Source organism: Crocodylus siamensis, chromosome 1, assembly GCF_052110815.1.
Source record: "Crocodylus siamensis isolate JL-2025a chromosome 1, ASM5211081v1, whole genome shotgun sequence".
NCBI lineage: Eukaryota > Metazoa > Chordata > Crocodylia > Crocodylidae > Crocodylus > Crocodylus siamensis.
In genome coordinates this window covers 99,088,154-99,106,144 of record NC_143395.1, presented here as the reverse complement: position 1 = coordinate 99,106,144, position 17,991 = coordinate 99,088,154, and the positions used below count along the sequence as shown (strand labels likewise).

The window sequence follows — 17,991 nt, the reverse complement described above, 5'->3', positions numbered from 1 at the left end:
GTTTAGTTTAGATATTAGGAAAAACTTTGTTACTTGGAAAGTGATGAAGTTTGGAATGGGTTACTGAGAGAGGTGGTGGAATTTCCATTCTTGGAGGTTTTTAAGGTGCAGCTCGACAAAGCCCTGGATGGAATGATCAAGTTTGGGGTGGTCCTGCTTTGAGCAGGGGGTTGGACTAGGTGACCTTGTGAGGTCTCTTCCAACTATAATTTTCTATGATACTATGATTCTATAACAGTCCAATACTTTCAATATATCAGAATCAAAGTCTGATCTATTGACAAGTGCAAGGTAGAAAAGCATAGATAACCAAAAATTAAGCAAGAGAGTAATATAGCTGTCATAACTGCATAATGCATGCAGGTCAATTAGAGAGTGGACACTGAGGCTAGGGACAGAAATTACATGTAAACCAGAATAAATGATTGAAAACTAGTTCAAATCTGTAACACAACAGAAGTTCAGTGTACATGAATCACTTTCAAAATGACCACAACCAGTTTAAGATAAACCTGGATGGGTGTAGTATCAGACTGAACTGATTTAGATTAAAGCATCCCAGGATGCTTTGCAACTCCCCCACAAACCTCACCCCTCATAGGGCCAGAAGGCTAGCTTTAGCCTGAGCTGTCTACTTCAGCCAGCAGCAAGGCATGCTCTAGCATCCCCTGGCTTCTGACCTGGGCCACTACAGTCATGTGGCTGCATTTCCAGAATCAAAAGTGAATGTCTGTTCACTTGCTTATCCATTCAATCTATGCAGCTTAGATTAACCTGTGAAGATTGAATCAGTTCAGTCTCAGGCTTTTTGACTGTTTCTACATAGCCTGAGTGGTGATAAGTGAATGCTAAATGGGAATAAGGAGAATTTGAGTCTGTTAAATAGAGGAACATGGGAAGGAAGAGAGTGGAATCATTTGAAGGAGAATTAAATAAAAAAGATGAGAAAGAAAGATGAGAAAAGCTGAAGAAAAGATAATAATCCAAAGAAGAGGAAGGGAGGAAAGATAAATAATGAAGATAAATATTCCAGGAAAAAGTGAGCTTAAAGGAAGTAGGAGCTGAAGAAGACAGAGAAGAGTATCCAAAACATGATACAGAAGGAAAGAGTGAAAGAAAAGTAAACACAATGAAGACAGTAAGTATTATGGGTGTCTTCACACAGGCTCCTGGGTAGGGGTGGGTTATGCTTTAATTAGAATGGTTCCAAGATGCTTTAATTAGAATGATTCCAAGAGTTGCTTTAATTAATCACCCATGGCATCTTGTGTATTCAGTGTTCTGAACTTCAAAATGGTGGAGGGGTGCTTGAACTAAAGTTCATTTGATGAGTTATAGTTAAAGTGTCCCCACTGCCATTTTGAAGCATGGGAAAGCTGAATAACCAAGAGACAAAGGCGTAGAGTGTCCTAATTAGCATGCTTCAATGGTCTCAATTAATTGAGCACATGTATAAGTTGCCTAGTTAGCACACATGGGAACAGGCATTGGACACTTGTATAGGTGCCCTATTATATTGTTCCCTACAACAGGAGGGGAGTGGATTTGAGGTTCAAGGGGTGTGTCTACATGTGTATTTAACTATGCCTAAATTTATTCAGCATTAGCTTAATGCGCATTAAGTGGCTTTAGGCAGACATATATATGTGCAGGCATTAAGGCATATTAATACTGTGTGTCGACTCACTTTAACTAAATTTGGTCCCAAGTCATTCCACACACATAGCGTTAATGTACTTTAACACATCTCTACGTGTATTAATGTGCTTTATTTATACTTAAATTTGATACCTGCATTTGCAGGTATCAAATTTATGTGTGAATATCCATCAGCCACCCTTTTTAATGTGCATGAAAGGTAGGCATGTGTAGATGCACACCATTAATACACATTAACTTAGGCCAACGCACATTAAAGTTTAATGAGTAGACACACCCCAGAAGATCTGTTTCTTTCTAGTCTTATTAGTAAATGATTTTTTAAGTCCTATTCCTTTTCAGGAGCTTGTTCATAATCAGATGCATTTCTGTAAACTGTGAGGAAAGCTCAAAGTACAATCTATATAAATAATACTGATTCTGGGCTTGACATTATGAAGTTAATTTCTAAATGTGTGCACTTGAGCTCATTATATTCATGCTGTGTACAAACAGTACTAATAGAAAAGAATTGTCAATTCTACCCCAATGCTTGTGTGCAGTTTTAAAGTTTGCATGCATTCTACAGATCATAAAAATCACTCTCTCAATTTCAAAAAGACTTGCACTCACAAGTTTTCAAAAAAGAATTATTTTGAAAATCCCCAAGTAGGTCATAGCAACATTTTTTTAAATTGTATTTCCCCCCTTTTCCACTGAAGAGAATGCAGGTAAAAACCACATTCTAGAACAGCTCATCTAAGTACTTAAGGGCCCAATTGAGGGCATCAGGACAGGGGGGCACCAAGGACACCCACTGGGGGGCTCAAATGTCTCTACACTAATGCTAGGTGAATGGGGAACAAGCAGGAGGAACTTGCACTCCTGCTTGCAAACACGAACTTCAATTTAGTTGGGCTAACTGAAACTTGGTGGGACCCTATCCACTATTGGGCAGTAAGCATTGAGGGCTACAGGCTGTCCAGACATGATAGAGTAGGGAGAAAAGTGGGGGGAGGAGAAGGAGTGTTGCTCTCTACATGAAGGAGCAATAATAATCTTCCATAATTACGATGGGACCAGAGGAGGTGCAAATTGAGGTATTGTGGGTCAGAATGCAAGGGGGTCGGGGGGAAAGGGACTTGTTAGTGGAGGTCTACTATAGGCCCCCACATCAGGAGGAGGAGTTGGACCTGAAATTCTCTAGGTAGGAAATATCTCCAATTGGGTCATAGACAGACAAAAAAGGAAACTGGCCCACCAACTGTTAGCACCGACTTAGTGAAGAGACACTTGGAGAGGCTGGATGTATTTAAGTCAGCAGGCCCGGATAACCATCATTCAAGGGTGCTGGGAAGGGGTCCCTGCCAACTGGGACAAAATAAGAAACAAACATTTAATGTAAGGTGAGAAAGCATGTTGAATTACGACATTCTTCCTCTCCTTCCCCCAGTTCTTTTTGTGTGACTGTCACCTTCATCGGAGATATTTTAGAATACTGACTTCCCTGAAAAATAAACACTTGCTTTTTTCCATGAGGTTCAGGATACATTTTGCTTGAACTCTTCATTGGGCTGAAACAGTTTCTCTCAAGAGAAAGTTTTCAGAGTCTGAATTTTCTTGTATATTTTTATATTCAGGGAAGGTAAAAACTGTCGCATGTAACGATGACTCACAAGACCTCATTTTATAACCACCTTTTATGGGCTCCATTTTTTAGGATTACAGCACAACTGCTAATATTAAGCAAGCTTTTTGTCTTTGTAGGATATAAGCAGATTTTTCATATCATGTGGTGATGATCCAGTATTAATGTATTCCCTTTGCCTACTGTTCAATAATGTGTGCAGTACACTTTAGCAGGGAGAAAAAAAATAAAGGAAAAAAAGCCTCAGCACCATTTATTGCTTCAGACTGTGCACTATTGTAGCCCACATAAGATTAAATTGTACTGATACAACTCTACACTGGTCACCAGTACCCACTTCTATATTGAAGTTAATATGAAAAAATACCATTTTCGAAAGTGACTTCTGTACATATAAAATATTGGTGGAATTATGGAATGCAGATTGCTGCTTGCTTATGCTGCAGCAACAATATAAATGGCATCACTAGCTTCATCCTGAAAACATTCCAGCATGCATGTAACCAATTCTAGCCACGTTAGGAGGACTACTCATTAGGGCTGTGTGAGGCTTTGGACCACGCTTCAGATTCAGAAAAGATTCAGATGCCAAATCAGCATGTCTGAATTGAAGTGCTGGCTGCTTTAGGCTTTCTGAATTGATTCGGAAAAGATTCAGTGATTTGGAGCTTTGGAGGGCTGTCTGAGGAAACAGAAACTTAGAAGAGGGTAGGGGAGGGGGGAGCGGGGAGGGGGGGGAAGACTGACGTGTAGGTGGCCAGTGAGCAGGATTTCTCTCTGGCTGCCTTTCCAATTACAGTGTCTAGGGGGAGAGACCTAGAAACAGCATAGAAGCCTCTGTTTGCAGGCGTGCTATGCTTTTTGTAAGCTGGTTCTGTCTGGGGCACAGTGTGATAAAGGTACTGTTGCAGGCAGCTCTGCCTGGCTTGCTTTAGTCAGCAGTTGAACTTGCCTGCTCCTTTTTGTTGTTAGAAAGGATTGGGTAGGATTTAGCTTAGCTTAGCTTAGGATCTCTTACTACTATTCAATTCATTTATTTAAATTTATATTTACTCTTTTTTTTTGGCAAACTTTGAAAAAAGAAATCTGTGTTTTCCCTGCCAGTGAGATCCATCACTGCAGGGAGGCACACAGATTGCGTGCGCGCACACACAGAGACACACAATATACACACATAGAAGAAGAAAAATCAGATATTCATAGGAGAAGAATAGCCAGATTATATATAGTAGTTATTAGTTATTAATATTATTATAGTTAGTTTACCTAGAGACTGAAGACAACAGAGAAGTCCAATTCAGATTGAGAGTAACACAGAACTCCATCTCAGAATAAGGAGATACATCATTTTAGGTACACATTACAACACAGAAGTGCCCTCCCTATATGAGGCATGCAGGGAGTACTTGAGGAAGGAGCTGTGCAAGGCAGGGCCACAGGTAGCTTTGCATTTCACATCTGACATCTGGAGCGGCTGGGGTGGCAATCACACCTACCTCTCCCTCACAGGGCACTGGTGCACTCAGTCAGGCCACCGGTAGGCTCTGCTGCAAGCTGAGGTGCTGGATGAGTCCCACATGGCAAGAGAGATCATGAGGGGCATGAACCGCATGGTGCAGGGGTGGCTCATTGGACAGGCTGATCTCACCCATGGGTTCATGGTCACCAATAATGGGGCCAATATGGCGAAGGCTGTCCGTGATGCCAATTTTGTTGGCATCCACTGTGTGGCACACAGGCTGCAGCTCATAGTGAGGGATGCCTTGGATGGGGACAGGGCTGCCGGTGATCGTGTCACCATCACTACTGCTGCAATCCAAGTGATTTTGATATGCAGGAAGGTGGCGGGCTACTTCAACCACAGCATCAAGGTGGGTAAGATGTTGAGGGAGAAACAGGCAAAGATGAGCTTCCTCCAGCACAAAATCATGCAGGATGTGGAGACTTGGTGGAACTCCACATACCTGGTGCTCAAAATGCTGGTGGAGCAACAGAAGGCCATCCGTGAGATGGCCTTGCTTGGGGAGATTGGGATCAACAGCTCCCTGAACAGAGCTGAGTGAGGTAGCATCTCCCACATCTTGGTGGTCCTCAGGCCCTTCCTCAAGGTCACTGAGACCCTTAACACTGGCAATGCCCTCCTCAGCCAGGTGATCCCCATAGTGTAGGCACTGGTGAGGCAGTTGAAGGAGGGCATCAGGAGATGGCTGGATCCCCTGCGGTCCAGTACGGTCCACATGATGGTGGGCATGTGCAATCTGAGGGTGAAGGGGAACATGTTCACTGGCAGCACCAAAACCCTTGATAACTGGATGCAGGTGCTGGTCAACAAAGTCAGGGAGGCCAAAGTGCAGAGGTGAGGGGATGTGGAAGAGGGGGATCCACTTTCCCATGCCAGCACTCCCAGCACTGGCACCAGCACCAGCCAGTCTCCTCCATGCCAGCCAAGCACATGGGCATGGCTTCAGTGCTGAGGTCCAAATGCACCAGACCCCAGCCTCAGGCAGGTAGCCAAGGCTTCAGTGGCTACCTATCTCACTCAGGATGTGGAGCCACTGGAATGTGACCCCTTGGCCTACTGGGCAAGCCACAGCCAGATGTGGCAGGATCTGGCCACAGTTGCCCAGCAACACCTGTCCTGTCCACCAACCAGTGTTCCAAGTGAGAGGGTGTTCAGCATTGCTGGGGATGTTGTGACATTGCACCTGCTTGGATCCTGCTTTGTTGGAACAGCTGGTATTCCTAAAGATAAACCTTCCACTGCTGGGGTTCCCCAAGCTCCACCTGTAGATGGACTGAGTGTCACCCTCCTCACTCTGTCTGCACCAATTTCCTTTACTGAGTTTTTTAAAAGCCAAGTAATGCCCCGCTCTCAGCTGGAGGGGGCACTAACTGCTTCACCAGCCAGCAGGGGAAGAACATGCCCCTGCTGAGCTTATTCCCCTGCCAGGATGAACTTGGAGGTATTGGATTGGGGCTATGGGGAAGGAGGAGGCCCCAGGTCCTGGTCATGACTACTAAAACTGCACCCTGCCAGGGTACGGAGGCCTGGTGGGACTGCTGGTGGCACAGCAGCCCTGTAAATGCCAGGACCAATGATCCCCTGGTGAAAGGCAGGTAGGAGGTGCACCATAACCTCCAGCTAATGCATGCACGCACACAGTCCTGGCTGGGGAATGCCAAGACCTGTCATGTCTTTGACGGACCTGATACTTGCTGGTTGCAGTGCAGTTGTAAGGCTCCTGGTGAGCTCAGTTCAGCTGCCTGGGATGCCAGCTTTAGGGTTGAAAAACCCTTTGTCGGGGTGAGGAAGTACCTGCAGTTGGTCCTGGATGAAAGGAATAGTAAAGAAGCCAGAGGATGGCCTGGCCCGCAATGCAGGCAAGAAAGCCTGTCAGTGAAAATGGAAATGGAGGTGTTAGGAGGTGAGGGACAGGCTGGGGTGGCTGGAGAAAGGGGGATGTAGCGTCACAGGTAAAGTGCAGAGGTACCTGGGGAGTCAGATGTCCAGCAGGTTGCAGTGTGCCAGAATTCCACTGTCTAGTCTATATTGAGTCCCTGAGTTTCTGTACCTACCTACGAGGCTGATGAAGTGCATTTCATAGGCCCAGCTCTGAAAAGTGGTTTGCATTATAATTTGTTACCTCTCAGGATCAGGCCTGAGAGACTGGAGGCAGAGTGTTTTTGGGTGAGAAACATGCTCCCACAGGTAGCTGGGTATTGTTGTCTTTGATAGATTCTGGTGTGCAGTTTGTGGGGGTACAGGAGATAGTTGGCAGGTTTTGTGTTTTCAGCTGTAGGAAGCTGGCTTCAGTTCTGGTGCTGCGGTTAGGTGCTTGTTTGAATGTAGAAACCACTTTTCAGAGCTGGGCCTATGAATTGCACTTTATCAGCCTCCTAGGTAGTAGGTACAGAAGCTCATGGACTCAATATACACAGTGGAATTCTGGCCCACTGAGACCTACCGGACATCTGACACCCCAGGGACCTCTGGACATTTACCTGCACCGCTGTTGTTATATAAAGTGGTGGACCAGACCTGAGGCTGTATGGCAGGAGAAGGCCTCACTGGGGCACATTACCATGTTGTACAAAGGCCTCAGTGCCAGGAAAGATGCACCTTAACACACACACAGTGTCACCCACTCACCCACATCATGAGTTTTGCCTGTTAGCAGCCAGAGGTGCAGGGCCCCAGAAGGCAGACTCCCCCTGCACCTATCTCTTTGACAGCTGGCAGACTTCATGGCCTGGAAGGCCCTACCAACCAGGTCTGCAGTAGCTCTTTTCACCCACCCCTGCACCCTAAGAGACACATACACAGCTGGCAGGCTTTGTGGCCTGGCAGGGACTAGCACCCAGGCCTGCAGTAGATTTTACCCCCGTGTGCCCCACGACAGATACAGTCACACAAACACCCATGTCAGTCATGAGTTTTGCCTGTTAGCAGCCAGAGGTGCAGGGCCTCAGAAGCTAGACTCCCCCTACACCTATCCCTATCTCTTTGACAGGTGGTAGGCTTCATGGCCTCAGCAGGGGCCACTACCCCTGCAGTTTTCACCCTGCTGCATCTTAACACACACAGGGCCATCAATGTCATGAGTTTTGCCTGTCAGCAGCTTGAGGTGCAGTTCCCCCAAACCCCTGAGTCTAACCCCCTGAAACTTGGCAGGCTTTGTGACCTCAGCAGGGGCTATCATATCTGCAGTTTTCACCCCACTGGAGCGTAACACATACACGTGACGTGAGTGTGGCTTTCAAGCCTTTGGGGTACAGTTTCCCCCAAACCCCTGCACCTGTCTCCTTGAAACTTGGTAGGGTTCATGCTCTAAGAAGAGGCTACCATGTCTGCAAGTTTCATCTGAATCAGACAAAAATCAACAAAGTTATAGATATTTCATTGATTACCCTTTATACCCTTTGGCCGAATCTGCTCCGAAGCTTCAGAGTCGATTCAGCTGAATCAAAGTGGGAAACCAATTCAGAGCTCCAAATCGAATCACTGGCATCCAAATTGGCTGAATCTGAACCTAAATCAAATAGTTCCCTGTCTGCACAGGCCTACTACTCATCAGTAGTGTAATTAAGGCAAGGCAATGCGGGTAGTGCCTTGGATGCCAACTTGGCATGGGGGGTGTGGAAAAAATAAACTGTGATTACTGCTGATTGCCTTCACAGCCAGCACTGGCATCTGAAAGCTACTGCTGCCCCATACATTGCTGCTCTAGGCACTATGCTACCTGGCTTTCCCTCTGCTATCCATAGAAGTAAAAGTTAAGTGTGTGCATAAGTATTTGCAGGATTGGGGACTGTAGATCTCATTGCGTAGGAGTCTATAACAAAGTCCACTGATGCTATCCTCAGAAGCTGTATATGTCTACAAGTCTTTGCAGGACCATCGGCTTAGGCTTTACATGCAAAGTTAGGGGGCTTTTTAAAATTACATGTTAGGTTTCTGAATTTACTATAGAATTCAACACTGTTTCGAAAATAGAATTGGTGCATCAGGTCCAGGTGAGTAGCTGTGATGTTCACAGTCTCCTGCAAGACTCTATTTAAATATGTTGTGAGAAATTAAAAAGTATCTATTGTTTATGATGAATATAGTGCATGTTTCTGTGAATTAATTTATGATGGGTTACTTACTAGGAATCAAATCTAAAAAAGTCATTTAAAAGAATCCAGAAGAACTGGTAGGAAAGGACCAAATAAAGAGCATCTCAGAAAATACACTTAGGGTATGGACAGACATAATGCTTGGACATAAAGAATGTCGCTGATTGGGAGCCAGTTCACAATTGTCCCTGGACAGAATTGTCCTTAGGGCAGGGGGCTGGAGTAGGGGAGTTGTCGGGTGTTGGAGTGTTGGGGGCTGTGTGCTCTGGGTGTCCCTTTTCCCTCCCTGGCAAAGAACTCTTTGGCTTTTTGAACCACACTTCCATTAACAGCAATCATATAGAGATGTGTGTGCAGGCCATCAGCAAACAGTTATTTTGGGATAAATAGGAGATGCATGGAGTGCCTATACATGAGCACAGAGGCTGCTCCAATGTGCTGGAATTCCAGCGCATTGGAGCAGACTCGATTAATCAAGTCTGATTGAGTGCCTCCCGTGTCTTGTGTATCAGCAACCCTGCACTTAAAAACAGGGCCAGGTGGGGGCACACTTAAACTATAACTCATTCAATAAGCTTTAGTTCAAGCATCCCTGCTGGCATGATTAAGCACAGGGACATTGATACAGGAGATGCAGCAGTGTTTTAGTTAGAGTGACTCCAGGAGCCACTCTAATTAAAGCACCACTCTTTCCATGACCCTCCAAGAACCACTCTAATTACAGTACCACCCCTCCCCCCGGAGCATATGTATAAGTGTCCGTAATGTGGATCCTACTTACCCTGCTATAGTAGGGAAGGGCAGGGCTGGATGTAAGCATGCAGTACAGAGGGCAAAAACAATTAACAGTTAATAGGCTAAGTCACTTCACAATGAGCATGGAATAAACAGCCATTCTGTTCTATTAAATGTCCATTGTGGAAAGGCTCTGTGTCACCCCAGCCCACCCAGCAATTGACAGTTGTTTGCTGTTACAGGCACAGTCATCCACCCACCACAAGCAGGGAGCCACAAAGACCCTCCCTCCTCTGTTCCCCTCTCCCATCCCAAACCCAGGTACCCACCTTCACACAAAATAATCCAGAGACCCCACAGCTAGGGTTCCTAGCAGGGAAGTCAAACTGACATAAAGCAATTACACTGAGTCTTTCTGCTTCTATGGTCTCTATAGACAATAAATCTTTGGAGGGTAGAGTCCTGGTTTCATCCCTGTATGATTTGGAGGGGGTGAGTGGAGTAGCAGCAGTGCAATGTGGGATGCCTGGAGCAGTGACCATACGGTAGACATTGAATGTTCTGTGCCGTACCTTAAACCAATTCAAGCAAGACCAGATGAAAATAGTTCTTGATTTTCCCTGTGTGCTTTGAAATGTTCCAGGAAATTTAAACTAGTTCTATAATGTTTTAAGTTTTATTTCTTTCAACTCCCTTAGACACTAACCGGATATTGTATAGCTATGAAGAGAAAATTATTCAATCTCAATGACAAAGCTGTTTTGCTGAAGTTGAGGGAAAAAAAAGAGATTACAGGAAATTCTAGGCTTTCACTAATACAGGATGCAGATCTGGGGCCATGAGAAACATGCACATTTACACCAGTGTAATCAGTCTTTATACCAGTATAAAAAAAAGAAGTGGGCATTATAAAAAAAAGAAGTGGGCATACACTGTGCAACACTACACTGGTATACTTAAGGCCAGTGCAAATATACACCATGAAAAACATGAGGAAACTCTACCAGGGTACAAAGGAGCCACATGATGTGTTGGCTATTTATCCCAGGATAACTGTTTGCAGAAGGAAACCAGTTTGTTACCTCTTGTCCTGCCACAATAATGAGGTTCTATAAGACTCCCTATTATTATTGACTTCTCTAGTTCCACTGCTGTCTAAAATCAATATAAGTTACACCATAAGTTGGTGTTCTGTAGGAAAAGAAGCTATGCTGGTTGTCAGACAAAGAATACCCAGGGGAGAGCAACACCTGACAAAATGGCAAGAAGACACACAGAAAGAAACAGAGGGTGCATGAAGAGACTGTGAGCAAGACAACTTGTTTGTCTAAACTAGAAATGAAGCTATCTGGGCTCATGGAAATTTATATAAACTGGGCTAGGAAAGATTAAGAAGTGACTAAGACCCAGGTCTATAGGCTTTTTGTTGTTTTTGCCCTTTGCAAAACAACAACATTTTCCTTCTTTTGGGAAAATGAATAAAAGGTTACTTTAATTTCATTTATTGGTCACAGATTTCCAGAGAACAAGGGTAACAAGAATCAAAAGCATCGGGCCCATTGCATGAAGATGGTCAAGAAATGGGGTAGGGGAGGAATTAAAGGACAGTCTGAGGAATTCATTTTCCACCTCTTCTGTTGAAGCTTAGCCACTGTATAGCTAAAGGCTAAGCATAGACATTTAAGAAACCCAAGGTGGAACTGCTGTAACTTTTGAGCTTTACTCTAAGTGACCAAGTTTCAGTCTAGTGCAAATAAAACAGATGTTAGCCCTTCAGTGGGGAGGGACTCAGAGCCTGCCTGCAGGGGCTGAGCTCAGCAGGTAGGGTGGACTCTTGCACACCTCCCTGCTCCGCAGATTTCCCAGGCTGCCAAAGACCCCCAAACAGATCTGAATGCCAAAGTCACCCCTGATTGGCTGCTGGGAATGGGCTACCATGCCCCCAAACCCTGCTATTGTGACTTGCACATGCCACCATTTCCTGGCCTGCACACCCAAGCATGTAGGGAGATCCAGGACCTGCAGCAGGTCCTGTGGTCACTCTGTCTACGTCTTGCAGGAGACTGTGAACATCACAGCTACTCACCTAGACCTGATGCACCAATTCTATTTTTGAAACAGTGTTGAAATGAAACAGCCGGAGAAATTTCACACAGTCCTATTAGTTACCCGGTTGTAGAAGGACACAAGGTTTGCCAGTCATGTTCTAGCCTCAACAGACCTGTGCTGGTTGCTTTTTAGCACCCTATCTGTTATCAGCTTGTAGTTGATGGGCTCCTTAACCAACTTTTCAAATAATTTACCCTGGACTGACATCAGACTGACCAGTCTGTAGTTTGCAGGGTCATCCCTCTTCCCTTTCTTAAAGATGGATAGCACATTGGCACTCTTCCAGTTGCCTGGGACTACTCTGAGTTCCACGACTCTTCAGATTCCAAATTCGTCTGTATATATAGGATTAGCAAGGATCCTGGTTTTCTCTGATAAAAAGAAATCCAAAATTTTCATTTTTTTCAGTACTATACGTGTGTGTGTGTGTGTGTGTGTGTATGTGTGTGTATATAGTGGTATTTTGTTTTAATCATGGAAAAATGTGGATTTGGGGGGTTCGGAGTTAGAGATATAGATATAGATAGTGGTGTTACATTTTAATCACAGAAAATGTGGATTTGGTGGGAAGGGGTTTAAATCAGAAACATTTGGATTTCTTTTTATCAGAGAAAACCAGGATCCTTCTAATCCTATATATATATCCTTGCTAATCCTATCTATATCTATTTATCTATCTGTCTAGATAGATAGATAGATACACACACACACACACACATTGGGGGGTTATGGGTTATAGATCCAGGATCCTTGCTAATCCTATATATATAACCACTAAACCCCCCAAAATCCACATTTTTCCATGATAAAACAAAACACCACTATATATATATATAGAGAGAGAAAACAGGTATAGATAGAGGTGTTTATGTATATTAAATAAAGCACACACATACACACACACACACATATAGTGATGTTTTGTTTTCATCATGAAAAAATGTGGATTTTGGGGGGCTGGGGTTATATATATTTATTGGGGGGTTAGGGGGTTATAGATATAGATAGAGGTGTTACATTTAATCAGAGAAAAATGTGGATTTGATGGGTTTTTTAATCAGAAAATTTTGGTTTCTTTTTATCAGAGAAAATCAGGATCCCTCCTTTGAAATGGATTCCTTGAGAATCTGCTCCATAATTTTTCTAGGGACTGAGGTGGGGTTGACCAGTCTGTAGTTCCCTGGATCCTCCTTTTTCCCTTTCTTAAATATGGGCACTGTGTTTGCCGTTTTCCAGTAATCTGGGACCTCTCCCAGTTGCTATGAGTTTTCAAAGATGATGGCCAGCAGCTCTGCAATCATATCAGCCAACTCCCTCATCATCCTTGGGTGCATCCCATCTGGCCCTATGGACTTGTATATGTCTAGCTTTTCTAAATAGTCCCTAACCTGTTCTTTTGCCACTGTTGGCTGCTCATCTCCTCCCCAAACTGTGCTGCCCGGTGCAGTAATCTGAGAGCTGACCTTGCCTGTGAAGACTGAAGTGAAAAAGGCATTGAGCACTTTAGCCTCTTCTGCATCCTCTGTCATTAGGTTGCCTCTCTGAAAAAGAAAGTACACACGCAGTCCCCCACTACCACAAATTATGCAGTTCATTTTCCTGCATTTGGGGAAATCACAGGTGTTAGCATGCCTGGAGTGCAAGGGGCAAACCTTACCCTGGGAAAACCACCTTCCAGATCATGGTATCTCCCCTGCCAGATAAGTATGGAGTGGAAGTTCCTAAAGCTGTTAAAACAAAGTGTAACCAAATTTTCTTGATCCCTCCACCATCCTTCAGAAACTGGATTTCTGAGCATCTGTCCCACATTGTTAGGGTTTGAATAGCTGTGAACAAACCAAAGACAATTTGGAAGTTGTTCTCATACTAACTGCTTTAATTACTTTGAGCTGGCAGCATTTCATAACCATTCATGGACATACTCAACTTAAACACATATAATGCAAACTTATTCAAACACGATCTCATATCTAAAATACCTCTAGATTATGGAATCATCAACCAAGAAACCATCAACCAGAAGGACCGTTACCATTTGAAAGTTTTCTAATAGGTCCCCCTCAAAGTTGATAAATGGTGGTTTACCTCAGCATTCCCCAGTTGATAAGTGTCTGTTGTGGAGGAATGAGTTAACATAAGGCATGGAGCAAAACTAAAAATATTTTATCCTGCCTTAGAACTTGATATTGGTCTTAAATTAGCTTTCATTTGGAAACAATTAAAACAGATACAAGGGGAGACTGGAGGTGACCCAGGGCCAGGTCAGCAGTTAATTGCTCTATGAGTCAAAATTTCCAAGTGGGTGGAATGTTATTTTCTGGCCTCAAATAGCTCATATTCAGAGAACAAAATCAGGTTACATTTTAAAAGACAAAGGTTTTACATGGGCTTCAACCAAAGAACTTTGGCACAATATTTCTCTTTGCTTTTAATTGCACATGAATTTCATATCCTGTTTAAGTGAGGTGTTATTTACTACCTGGAAAGAGAAAAAGAAATCTCACATCAATACTCTGGAACTGAAGTATGAAAACAACAGAATCTCACACTCATTTCTCCTTATGTTATAATGACTTGTCATATTTGCTTTGAGACAATCTTAAAAAGAAATTTGGCAAACTGTCACACATGAGACATTAGGATTTCACTAGGATTTCAGCTACTCACTGTTCTATAAGAGCTAAGCTGGCACAAAGACTGAAATATTTCACTGTGAAAATAGCTAGGTCACAGAACCACCCCCATAACCCCCGTACTTTGCACCTTGCCATCGCCGCTCCTTTCCTTTGCTAATCAGTTTTATAGGCTAAACAAATCCTAAGACTAATGCCATAACGGCTGAGCTGCTCAATATATTTCTCAAAGCTAAACAAATCATCATCAGTAGTCTAACCCTCCCTTTGTTGTTGTTTTTTTTTAAATTAGTTAAGTATATTATTCTATGTAAGGGAAGGTGACCTTATCCGAATTTCCCGCACGACTCTTTGTGTTTATTGTAGAATCATTTGAAAAACAAAACACATGACCCATTACTAGCTGTAATGGGAAAGGAGTTTTTAAAAAATACCTGGAAAAATCCAGTAAAAGCGATCTGTGTGCACCATATCAGTTCTGTTGTGCAGTATTAATGAAGAGTCCATTATCACCTTATTAATGATGAGAATACTCATGCATATTATTAAAATGGAGACAAGAATTTGGAGATCAGTCAACAAATTACATTTAATGACTGTTCTAAAGTTCTCTCCTACACATCAAGCCAAGCTAATTAAAACTACAACTATGAGACTGGAATAGTAATAATATTGGTTTAGGACTCTGCTGGTGAGATTAAAAAGCTCTATCAGTCTAACCTTCAGATATTAAACTGGGACAGCCTTTCAAAGTAACGTTGGTGATAAGCCTTCGAGTGAGTGAGACAATGTTGGAATAAAAGTTCAACATGCCCCAAAGGACCCTGACAGTATATGACGACTGGAGGCCTAAAAGCTAATGAAAGATAAACTTTCAGCAGAAGGGCTGTCAAAAAAAGTAAAAGGTATAAAGAAAAAGACAAGGTAGGACAAGAACACTTTTTGCAAAAAAAAGTGAGGGAAACGAAGATTAGAAGAATGATGCACTGAAATATTGTCTGATCTTCTGACTTCTAACAGTGTCTCCTAGAAGCGAACTTTAAAATACAGAACTCGTTTCCGATTTCCAGCAGATTATAGAAAGCCACTAAAAATATTTTTAGCTCTTTGCCATATATTTTACAGACAGGGGTAGAGGCCTTTTAGTGAATTAGAGGTATTACAGTGTATTTTCTATTCAAGCCAAGGAGGTCAGGATCAAATACCTGGTCTTTCATACTACATCCCATATGAACCCTTTAGGTGCTGTTAATGAGACCATCCAACTTGCTTCTGGATTTCACCATCTCCTTTTTTAAAAGGCTTTAAAAAAGTTATACAATACATATAGCTTATTTAATTTATCAGTCTTAAAGATATATGGGCGTGTCTCTAAGTGACACTACACCACCGTAGCAGCACACTATAGTGATATAGCATCCACAGGTGTCTACACAAAACCAGCAACTACTTCACTGTAGTGGTGTGCTCCCCAGTTATAGCATGCTGCTACAGTGAAGTAGCTGCTAAAAAAACCCTCATGAGCCACATTTTTGGCGCAGAACAGGAGGTTATTGTACTGTGCTTTAGTGTTTCCAAAAGGAAGTACTAAAGCACAGTGCAGTAACAACATCACTGTAGGGCAATGTGTAGACACACCCAATATATCTTACATTTCTGCGATCCGAAAAACAAAGAGGCAAGGTGACTTAAGACCCTGATATGTCCCTTGGGTGCCTTGAGAAAAGAATGAGAACTGTTTATTCTTTTGTTGGAACTAACTGAAACTGCCTTGATTTTACCTCTGATACCCTAGTAGTGATACCTTGTGTATGCAGGAGGTACAAATGAGTCTAAATAAAAGTCCTGAACCCAAACAACCCAGGGCTCTGAGGAGCTAGACCTGGACTTCATCATTTTGTACTCCTCTCTAATGAGTATTCAGTGGAAATGCAACATGGTTGAGAAGCTAATTGAATCTCACATTTGATGCAATAACATCACTTGCCTTTGGGTTCATGCAATGTCACAGATTCCCCCAGTATTCTACATATATCCATCCAATTTCCTCAGAACTTCCAAGTACACTGACTTTTAGGCCCTCTTTATTCATCTTTTTCCCTTTGCATAAGCACAAACATAGTGGTGAAGCGCTGGTGACCCTGCTGCTGTACTCGGACTTAGTCTCTGACATACTTGAGAATGGCTACAAGGGAAGCAGCTCTCAAGAACAACTTCACCACCACATTTCTGAGTCTGGAGCATATGAGCAGGATTAAGTTACTGGAATACACTTAAGGATGGGAATCCCTGGCAGTGCCAGGGGATGTAATGTAAATATGACATTAGGCATCTGAAGATAACAGGGTTGCCTTGGATTTTCAATAGCAAATGAGCATGTTAAGTATCTATCTTCCAGTGATTTCACAAAGTAATATGTCCATGCATGTGTACTTGTTTAGTCATTGAGTTGTCCACAAAATAGTGCAAACAGAATCACAGAATCATGGAAAAGTAGGGCTGGAAGAAACAGCAGGAGGTCATGTAGTCCTACCCCCTGCTCATTACCAAGAGTTGCTGAATAATGATCTATATCAGCAGGAGAGATCCTGTGAAACTGTAGACAAATTATATGTTAGTTTTTAGGGGGGCAAACTTTTCCCATTCTCTTCTTGATCTCAAAACTAAACAAATGTTTTTTAAAGATGAACAACTTCTTGCTAGCATTCTCAAAGGAGAATCAAACAAGCAGTAACCAACAACTAGAAAGTTATTGTATGACTGTAAAGTTAATTCAAGGGTCTCTGTTGGGAAAAATATCCCTTTCACCACATGTATAGTCAGTAATTGATTTTAATTATCAGTTTGGTCAGAAATATATTGGTAGGAGGGTCAAAGATTGCAAAGAAATCCCCCACTGTTCACAAGCTAATGGGACACAGCTGCAAGGGAAATAAAGCAGTATAATTAAACTTTTTTTCTCTTTGGTTGCTTTCTTCAGAGCATCATAGCTGCTATTTTTGTGTCAATGAAGAACAACAAAAAAAGTATTTGTTGCCTTAGTGAGTACAGATATATAGAAATGTTGGGACTTTTACCTCCAACATTATGGCTGCTCCAAACCAGCCTCTTGTATCTCATGCTCCTCTGCCAAACCTACACTCTTTAGGAAGAAACAATCCAGGAATGAAGCATGATGAAGTCTCAGAAACAAGCATGCATTTAAAACACTATTTAAACCACCTGCAAAATGAAGCCAAGACATCTAATTGTAGAATTGCCTTCAACTCTAATCTGTATAGTGGTTTGCTTACCAAATTATGCACTTGAAGCTATGTTTCCCTAGCTAAAGAGGAGTCGAGGTCAAATAAAGGAACATGTAGACGTTGTTTCAATACACTGTAATTATAAGCATCCAACACTTATTAATTGAAATGAAAAGTGGTGTTATTTTGTTGATAAAGCATAGGCATTCCTTCCTGTAAAATTGCTTTCTCAATGTACTTTGTACAAAATATTATACTCTATCCTGATTATATCAATTCTACTTCCCATTTACATATTGATTATTTCAATAAAAATCGTTGTATAAAAGGTGCTTGATGGTTAGATTTTAGCTGACTGCTGCTTACA

General features: G+C 42.7%; 1 non-coding gene across 1 annotated transcript; it reads right to left on the bottom strand.

Moving 5' to 3' along the window:
• Positions 1–13,290: 13,290 nt before the first annotated feature.
• On the bottom strand, positions 13,291–13,454 carry LOC149873094 (U1 spliceosomal RNA). The gene has a single exon (XR_016440132.1). It is a non-coding gene; the product is annotated as a U1 spliceosomal RNA (small nuclear RNA).
• Between the last annotated feature and the right edge of the window lie 4,537 nt (positions 13,455–17,991).